The following is a 9,154-nucleotide window of genomic DNA, read 5'->3' as shown; positions in this document are numbered from 1 at the left end:
TGCAAAACAGCTGGTAGTTTTGAACAGCTGACCTTGAGGTTAGCAGCCCAACTTGTAACTACTATGCTACCAGAGCTCTGTATACTGCCTCCCAGTCACCTGAATTAACATGTCAATGGCACCTTCATTTGCTGATGGGGCACAACTCAAAATGAGGAGAAACAGTTGCAAACATCCATTAATAATCAGAACATGGAATGTATGAAGTATGAATCGAAGAAATGTGAAATTGTCAAAACTGAAAGGAAACACATAAACATCGATATCCTATGTGTTAGCAAGCTGAAATAGACTGATAATGGTCATTTTGAATCTAACAATCACTTGGTTTACTATGCCAGGAATGATAAATTGAAGAGGAATAGTATAGCATCACATTCATCATAAAAAAGAAACTTTCGAGATCTGTCTTGAAGTACAATGCTGTCTGTGACAGTATAATACCCATACACCTACAAGGAAGAGCAGTTAATACAAATATTATTCAAATTTAAACACAAATCACTAAAGCAAGTAATGATGAAATTGAAGAATTCTATCAACTTTTTCAGTCTGAAATTGAACAAACATGCAACCAAGATGTACTGAAAATTACTGGTGATTGGGATGCAAAGGTTGGAAACAAAGAATAAGGATCAGTCATTGGAAAATATGGCTTTGGTGATAGAAATGATGTTGGAGATTGCATGATAGAATTTTGCAAGCGAATGACTTCTTCATTGCACATATCCTTTTTTTTAAAAAATGTTTTATTGTGAATTATATGATAGTTTACATGGGAGAACATTAGTTTTACATTCATTCTATCATATATCATTTCATTGCCATGGTTACAATCCCCTCCATGCATCATCAATCAACCAAAGGGTATACCCTGCAAGCATGCCCCCTATTTTCCCCCCCCCCCCACCGCCCTAGTCTTCAGCACACAGTCACTCTCCCTCTCTGGATCTAAAGTCCCCAGCTGCTCCATCGCTCCATGTCATTGTCTCTGCCTCCATCTCAGGCATCACTGCTCCTCTGGGTAGGTCCTTGCTCTCAGCTCTTCTCTGTTGATGGTTCTAGACTGGAAAGTTTATCACTCCCTTCCTTGCTATAAAATGTCTACCTTTACATTTTCAGCCCTCACAATCAGTACTGATAACAATTATTCACTACTGTATCACAAGAGACCCATCTGCATTTCATTTCATCAGCTCCACCTAGACAGATTGGATACTACTTACTGGAGATACTGCCTTCCTCCAGGCCCCCTGGATCTAGGTTCCCTCTTGAAAGCTTGTAAGCCAGTCACTTCTTGCCTTTGAATCCCCCCTCCCCCCCGCCATTTTGGGTAGCCAATGTCCAAGTTGCCCATCCCTGTCTACTCTGTGTGTGGAGGGGGTGGGAATGATTCTTTATGTAAGGATTTGTTCCCTCTTTTGAGATACTACATCCGTAGGTCAAGTTAATCAAATTGTATCAGATTACTCTTTTTTTCCTCTTCTTTCTTCTTCTGGTTTAGCTCTGATCATCAGTCATTGAAGCCAGGTCAAGTGGGTATTATCTACAAGTGTGGGCACATATCTTTTTTAAACAATTATACACATGGACCTCACCAAATGGAATACACAGAAATCAAATTGACTATATCTGTGGAAAGAGATGGTGGAAAAGCTCCATATTATCAGTCAAAACAAGGCTGGGGCAGACTGTGTAACAGGCCATCGATTGCTCATATACAACTACAGGCTGAAACTTAAGAAAATTACAAGTCCATGAGAGCCAAAATGTGACCTTGAACATATTCCATCTTAAAAGAGATCATCTCAGGAACAATTTGATTAATTAGACAGTAACAATGGAAGATCAGAAGATTTGTGGAATGACATGGAGAGCAACATACAGGAAGAAAGTAAAAAGGTCGTTAAGAAGACAGGAAAGGTCAGATCCTTGCTTCCAAGATGACAAAAAGAAGGTGAAACAATGATCGTGCCAAAAAGGGCTGCAGGCACATGTGGCCTATTCGCTGCATGAACTGTGCCCACTGCATGCCCAAAGACAAGGCCATTAAGAAGTTCAAAATTTGAAACAGAGTAGAGGCCACAGACGTCAGGGATATTTCCAAAGTGAGTGTCTTCAATGCATATGTGCTTCCTAAACTGTATGTGAAATGGCATTCTTGTGTGAGCTCTGTCATTCACAACAAGGTGCTCAGGAACTGTTCTCATTAAGCTACCGAACACCCCCATCCTGATTTAGACCTGCTGGTACTGCCCCATGATGGTCATCAAAGCCCATGAAAAGAATTGAGCCCTTAAAGGCAGAAGAAAAAAGTAACCTGCAAGAAAATAAAATGAAAATTGGATTTAAAAGAAAAAGAAAGAAGATAGGAAAGAATGAAAAGACCAAAGTGCATGTCAGAAGTGACTCTGAAACTTGCTCTCCAGCATAGAGATATTAAAGCAAATGGAAGGAATGAGGAGGAAACAGAGCCGGATAGAAAATTATAAAATGTAGCTCTAGAAGACAAAGTCACATATTACAATGAAATGAGCAAAGATCTGGTGTTAAAAAGCCAAAACAGAAGCACAAACTCAGCATTTTGCAAGCTGATGGAACTGAGGAAAAAAATCAAGCCTCAGCTTGCAATATTGAAGAATTCTATCGTCAAAATATTGAATAATGCAGAAAGCATAAAAAGAAGATGGAGTGAATACAAACAGTCACTTTACCAAAAGGAAGTAGTGGACCATTTCAAGAGGTAGCATATGATCAAAAGCCAACGATACTGAAGGAAGAAGTCCAAGGTGCACTGAAAGCATTGGCCAAGAACAAGGGTCCAGGATTTGATGAGGTACCAATTACAAACTGATGTGGCACTGGAGACACTCACTCATCTATGTCAAGAAATTGGCAGTCCAGCCAGTTGGTAGTGATCCGTAATTGTGCCCATTCCAAAGAGAGGTGACTCAGTGGAATGAGGAATTCATCCAACAACATCTTTAATATAGCATGCACGTAAAATTTTGCTAAAAAATAATTTTTAAATGGCTGAAGCAGTACATTAACAGGAAACTGTCAGAGGTTCAAGTGGGATTCAGAAGAGGGCATGGAATAATGGATATAATTGCTGACATCAGGTGGATCTTGGCTGAAAGCAGAGAATACCAGAAAGACGTTTGCCTGTGCTTATTGAGTACACAAAGGATTTTTTTTAAGTTATTATTGTGAATTGAGTGATAGTTTACATGTTTGAACATCAGTTTCACACAAAACCAATAGTATTTTGTTACATTGCAATGATTACAATTCCCTCCATGCATGATCGGTCAATAGTATTTGCCCCTATTCCCTCCTTGTTTTTGCTGTGTGTTTTTTCCTGTATATAAAACACACAGGAGTATATAATCATTAAAACAACCAAAGGACACATTTTGCAAGCCTGCCTCTGGGCCACCAGCACACAGCCTTTCTCTTTCCATGGATCTAGAGTCCTCAGCTGCTCTCTCTCCTTGTTATCATGTCTGCCTCCATCGCTGGTGTTGATGTTTCTCTTGTTAAGGTCCCACATTTCGCTCATGTTCTTCTCTCTTGAAGGTCCTAAAGTCCTCTGTTCCTGGAATGTAAGTTTCCCCCTTTGTACTCCCCACTTTTTACACAAAGGATTTTGATAGTGTGGATTATGACAAGCTATGGACAACATAGCAGTGAGTAAGTACTCTGGAACACTTAATTGTGCCCATGAGGAATCTGTACATAGACCACAAGGAAATTGTTCAAATAGAACAAAGGAACACTGAATGGTTTAAAATTAGGAAATGTATGTGCCAGGGTTTTATTATTTCACCATATTTACTCTGTTTGTATGCTGAGCAAATAATTCAAGATGCTAAATTAAATGAAGCAAAACGTGGCATCAGGATTGGAGGAAGACTCATTATCAACCTGTGATATACAGATTGTACAACCTTGCTTGCTGAAAGCAAAGAGGACTTAAAATACTTAATGCTGAAATCAACGACCACAGCCTCCATTATGGGTTGCATCTTAATTCACCACTGTACCAATTTAAAAAAATCCATATAAATGGAGAAAAGATTGAAATTCTCAAAGACTTCATTTTGCTGAGATCAACCATCAACACTCACGGAAGCAGTAGTGAAGAAATCAAATGACGTATTATGTTAGACAAATCTGTTGCACAAGACCTCTTTAAAGTGTTCAAGAGCAATGATGCCAGTTTGAGGACTAAGGTGCTCCTGACCCAAGCCATGGTATTTTCAATAACGTCATATGCATATGAATATTGGGCAATGAATAAAGAAGACCACAGAAGAATTGATGCATTTGAGTTATGGTGTTGGAGGAGAAAATTAACAGAACCATGGACCACCAAAAGAACAAACAAATCTGTGTTGGAAGAAGTACAGCCAGAATGCTCCTTGGAAGCCAAGATGGCCAGACTTTGTCTCTCATACTTCAGACATATTCTCAGGAGGGACTCATCCCTGGAGAAAGACATCATGCTTGTTAAAGTTGAGCGTCAGCCAAAATGAGGAAGACCCCCAACGAGATGGATTGGCACAGTGGTAGTAACAATGGGCTCAAGCATGGCAACGATTGTGAGGTTGGCCAAGTACCAAGTAATATTTTGTTCTATTGGGCATAAAGCCGCTATGAGCTGGTAGCAACTCAATGGCACTTAACAACAACCTTAGACAGAAAAAAAACTACAAAACTTTAATTTTATCTTTTTGTTTGTTTTCTGGCTCATAAGTTTTGTGTCTCTCTAAGAACTCTTGTGTCTCTAAATGACAGAAGTCATGTGTTTTCTTTTAGAATTTTATAGTTTGAGTTATTAAGTTGGGTTTATGATCCATTCAAATAAATGCTTGTATGTGGTGTGAGGTAAGAGTCAAGGTTCATTTTTTCCCTTATAAATAACCCATTGTTTCACCTCTGTTTGTTGAAAGGATCTTTTTTTTTTCTCCACTGAATTGCCTTGGCATCTTTGCTGAAAATCAATGAATCATGAACACATTGGTCTATTTCCAGACTTTTGTGCTTCATTTATCTATATGTCTTTTCACAAATGCCATATTGTCTTGATTATCAGAGCTTTAAATAAGTTTTGAAATCTAGTAATATGAGGAGGCTTCGAAGTTCATAGAAAAATTCCATTATCCTTTAGCTCCATTTCTCCATGCACTATTTAAGTTCCCAGGTATTAGATGTCCAGTTTCCTTCTTTTTAAAAGTTTCTTTTTAAATTTTTTATTATTTGCATTTCCATATACATGTTGTCAATTTCTACCAAAACAGCCTGCTAAACTTTTTATTGGGACTACATTAACTCTATAGATTAATTTAGGGAGAACTGAATTCTTCACAATCTTAGTTATATATTATTACTATCAAACATCAGACTTAAGGGAAATTTCCTGATGGGCACAAATTTGACATTTTTTGAGGTTAGTTTTACAACGTTTAGATTCAAGTCTCAACTCCACATTTTGAATGTGCTTCTGTTCCTTAATGGGTAAGTGGGAAAAAATAAGACATCTGTTTCTGAGGATTATAATCAAAGCTAGACAGTGATGGCATAGGATTGTGGAATTAAGGAAATGTAGCTCAATTAGATTCTAAGAATTCTGAGGGATAAATATTTTCTTGGAATCATTTGGGAAATCAATTATTTTAGAATACAACATAACTAGTAAATTTGTTTTGTTTTCCTTTCATTTTTGGGTGACCTACAATGAGTTACACAAGCAGCTAATGTTTTTTCAAAGTCTGATAAGAAGCTGCTCTGTTTCTTTCACTAAGTTAAAAAATGTTTACTATGCAGCATGACTGATTTAGACACTGAGTACAGAGTGCATGTGTGCTTTTGGTGTACATAATATAACTATTTGTGTGTGTTTATCTGGATCTGTATATAAATTTATACAAAAACAGCTGTAATTGTTCTCCCCTCTCTACCTTTTGAGCTAAGTCTAAACTATGTATCACTGATTATCTCAGCCTGTTCTCAGTTAGTTATTTCTTTCAGCTTCATTTTGTCCCTGCGATAGTTGCAAAAACATAATTTCTCTGATCTTTCCTCTGTAGGTTGAAGAAGAGAAGATGGCAACTCAAGATAGAGGCAATGATAGTATGATGACCTTGTTCTACTGAAGAGTTGGAATGACAGACACCCCACATTAAAGGGGAAACATAACAGTCAACAAGTACTTACTAAGTGCCCATTAGGTCCCTGGATGTTCTATTAGTCATATGTCCACAGAGAATATGACTTGAATGGTACTACCCACATGTGCTAATGGAAGAAGGCCTGAAGAATTCACCCACGGCTATCAGAAAGCTCCTGCAATTGTCCAAATGAAAGATGATGACATCAGTCAAGACTTTGGGAAGCAGTGAAACAGGAAGGATGTGGATACATGTGGGAATAGTGCTCTTGCTGATGAATTTGGTATAAGGGTGGAGGGTAAGAATGATGCTTCAACTGTAGAGGTGCTGCCATTTTCACTACGATTTGAAAAGAGTGAATGAAGGTCAGGATTGGTGGAGAAGAACATAATGAATTTGTCTTATTCATGTTGAATGTGAGCTATTTTTGAGATCTCCAAGTGCATTTATGAAGTTCGTCTCACATTGAAAGAAGAGATCTGCACAGGAGATATGAATTTCTAAGTCTCAGCCATATAGATGGGAACTGAAGTCTGATCACAGAGTTTGTCTAAGGAAGAAGCCAAAGCAAGAAAAGAAGAGAGTCCAGGACTGAGCCATTAGGAATTCTAATAAATAATATCCATATAGAGAGTCATGAACCTGGCAGAGAACTAAGGAAGCATTATAGAAAAAACTAGGAGCAAAATCAGAGGAGAGTAGAAGCCAGAAGAAAATGGGCAGAGATGCTCTGCAGTGTTAAGCACAGCTGAAAAGTCAAGTAAAATGAGAACTGGATTAATGAATACTTTATAACAAGGTATAGTCCCAGCTAAGGAGAATCTTATTAGTAAAAAAAAAAAAAAGAATAATAAGAAGAAAACAATAAAGATGAAAAGAAGGAAAAAGGAGAGGGGGATAAGGAGGAATGGAGGTTAGCAAAGGGAGAGGCAAAGAGGGAGAGAGTTAAGTTCTAAAAATAAAAGCAAGAAGCCAGTTCTTGGCACTCTGTACATTTGGATTGGTGAGTTCAAGTTCAGATTCTCCTCATAATCTTCTTTGCCAAGGAAGCAGAAAATAACACTCTTCACCTTTTGACAGGTTAGAATTATGCCAATGTTCTCCCTTGAGAAGAATTCTAGATGTGGAATTATCTAGCTTAAACACGCACACACACACACAAACCTTTCACCACCTACATCAATATACTCTGGAAGGAAATGTCAGCTCAGCAAGCATCTTGACTCCCTTTCATACCCAGTTCAGCTCATGACAGCCCTGTGGCCAGGAGCCCCCAAGGCAGTTAGAAGCCAATAACCAAGTGGGATGGTTTCATGACCATCATTTAGTCAACCCAGAACTGGCAATGTGTGTAGAAATTCTTCTTTTCTCAGGGGTAAAACAGCTTTGCAATGGGGAGAGAAGTATATTCGAGCAAACTTAAATAGAGGCTATTACCACAGTATACAATTTTTCCATAGTTACTGTTGATGCGTGATTTTTTCCCCTTTTTTCTTTTTTTCTCAGCAGATAGATTTTAGACCAGAAATCAAGAAACTCAAACTCAGTTTGGTTAAATAAACCAATTTTTTTTATGGTTTGAGCAAGCCATTTATTCACTCTGACCTTGTTTCTTCATCTCTAAATTGCAAATACTGTCTATCCTATCTACATCTCATTGTTCTAGTGATTGAACAGTATACAAACAAAAATGTGTTTTAAAAACCACCAAATGCCATAAAAATATTTTTCATTACATTTTTCAACTGATAATGAATGTGATTTCAATTTTCAAAGATGGTTAACACAAACAACAGTCGACAAAACAGCCTCTAAGAGTTTGCAACAGAGATTTATAAACTTAAAAAAAAAAAAAAAAAAGTTTAGGCATCATGCCTCATATCCTATAATTTCCATGATATTTTTAAAAGTTCTACCCTGATGCTTTCCCAAAACAAATTCACAAGTCATTACCCAACTTTACCTTAAACTTTCTTTTTTTTAAAACCCACACCTGATCCTGTTGGTAACAGTCTTCCCATGAGACATCCACCTCAGTTTTCCACTTCCTCATGAAACTTGACTTTAGCCCATAGACAATGCCCTTCTCTGGAGTTCTACTGTAGCATGGACCAACACATGTTCCTTTGCTCTCTACTGTCATGGTTCCAGACATGTGAATATTCTGTTTATAATAATCTGTATTCAGATTCACCCACCACAGTGAGGCACAGAATAATACCACACATAGTTCTTTGTCAGTTCCTAACAGAACCTAACCACATGATACTTATATGCTTGTTAAATTCTTAAATGTATATGGAATGAGATAGACAGTGTGCCAGATAAAGAATAAAGGACTCAGAAGTTAGAAAACCCAAGTTCTAGATTTAACTTCCCTAGACCTTGCTTATCTGTAAATGAAAAAGTTAGACTAAGGCCAGTTCTTTCCAGTTAATTCTATGATAACCAAGGTGGCCATTTATAGATTCCACCTAGCAATTTTCCTCAAAAAACTCTCCCTAGAGAGCTTACAATATCTAAAGTCTGTTTTCTGACTTTAACTCTGTTTGTTTTTACTATTCCTACTAGTACTACTCTTATTATGAACAGAATATTCATTGGGTACCTACTATATATGTCAGGATCTGTGTTGAGTGTTTTCTTTGGATGATCTCATTTAATATTTGCAGGGACTCTTTGAAGTACCATACCAGTCAAGACATCTAGTGCAAGATATAGAAGTAATTTTGACCAAATTAGGAAGCATACTGAGCAGTTCACAAACCTACCAGGAGCACCTGAGGCTCTACAGGTAGGAACACCACCTAAAACCCACCACTGAACTGGTCTGAGACAAAGCCACTGCTGCTTTGGGAAGTGGCTAGTTCAGCTATACCACTGACACTCCTTCCACTGGACACTGAATGCTTCCACTGGTATGCACTGCCATCTCTGCCACCACTACTGTCCTGGGAACTTGATCCTCAGCATCCCACCCC

At 38.0% G+C, this 9,154-nt stretch overlaps 1 pseudogene; it reads right to left on the bottom strand.

Moving 5' to 3' along the window:
• LOC102812017 overlaps positions 1-8,316 on the bottom strand; it is a 61,496-nt pseudogene extending 53,180 nt beyond the window's left edge.
• Between the last annotated feature and the right edge of the window lie 838 nt (positions 8,317-9,154).

Source organism: Chrysochloris asiatica, unplaced genomic scaffold (genome assembly GCF_000296735.1).
Source record: "Chrysochloris asiatica unplaced genomic scaffold, ChrAsi1.0 scaffold00077, whole genome shotgun sequence".
Classification (NCBI taxonomy): Eukaryota; Metazoa; Chordata; class Mammalia; order Afrosoricida; family Chrysochloridae; genus Chrysochloris; species Chrysochloris asiatica.
The sequence above is the reverse complement of the archived record's forward strand: the minus strand, read 5'-3'. Positions and strand labels throughout refer to the sequence as shown.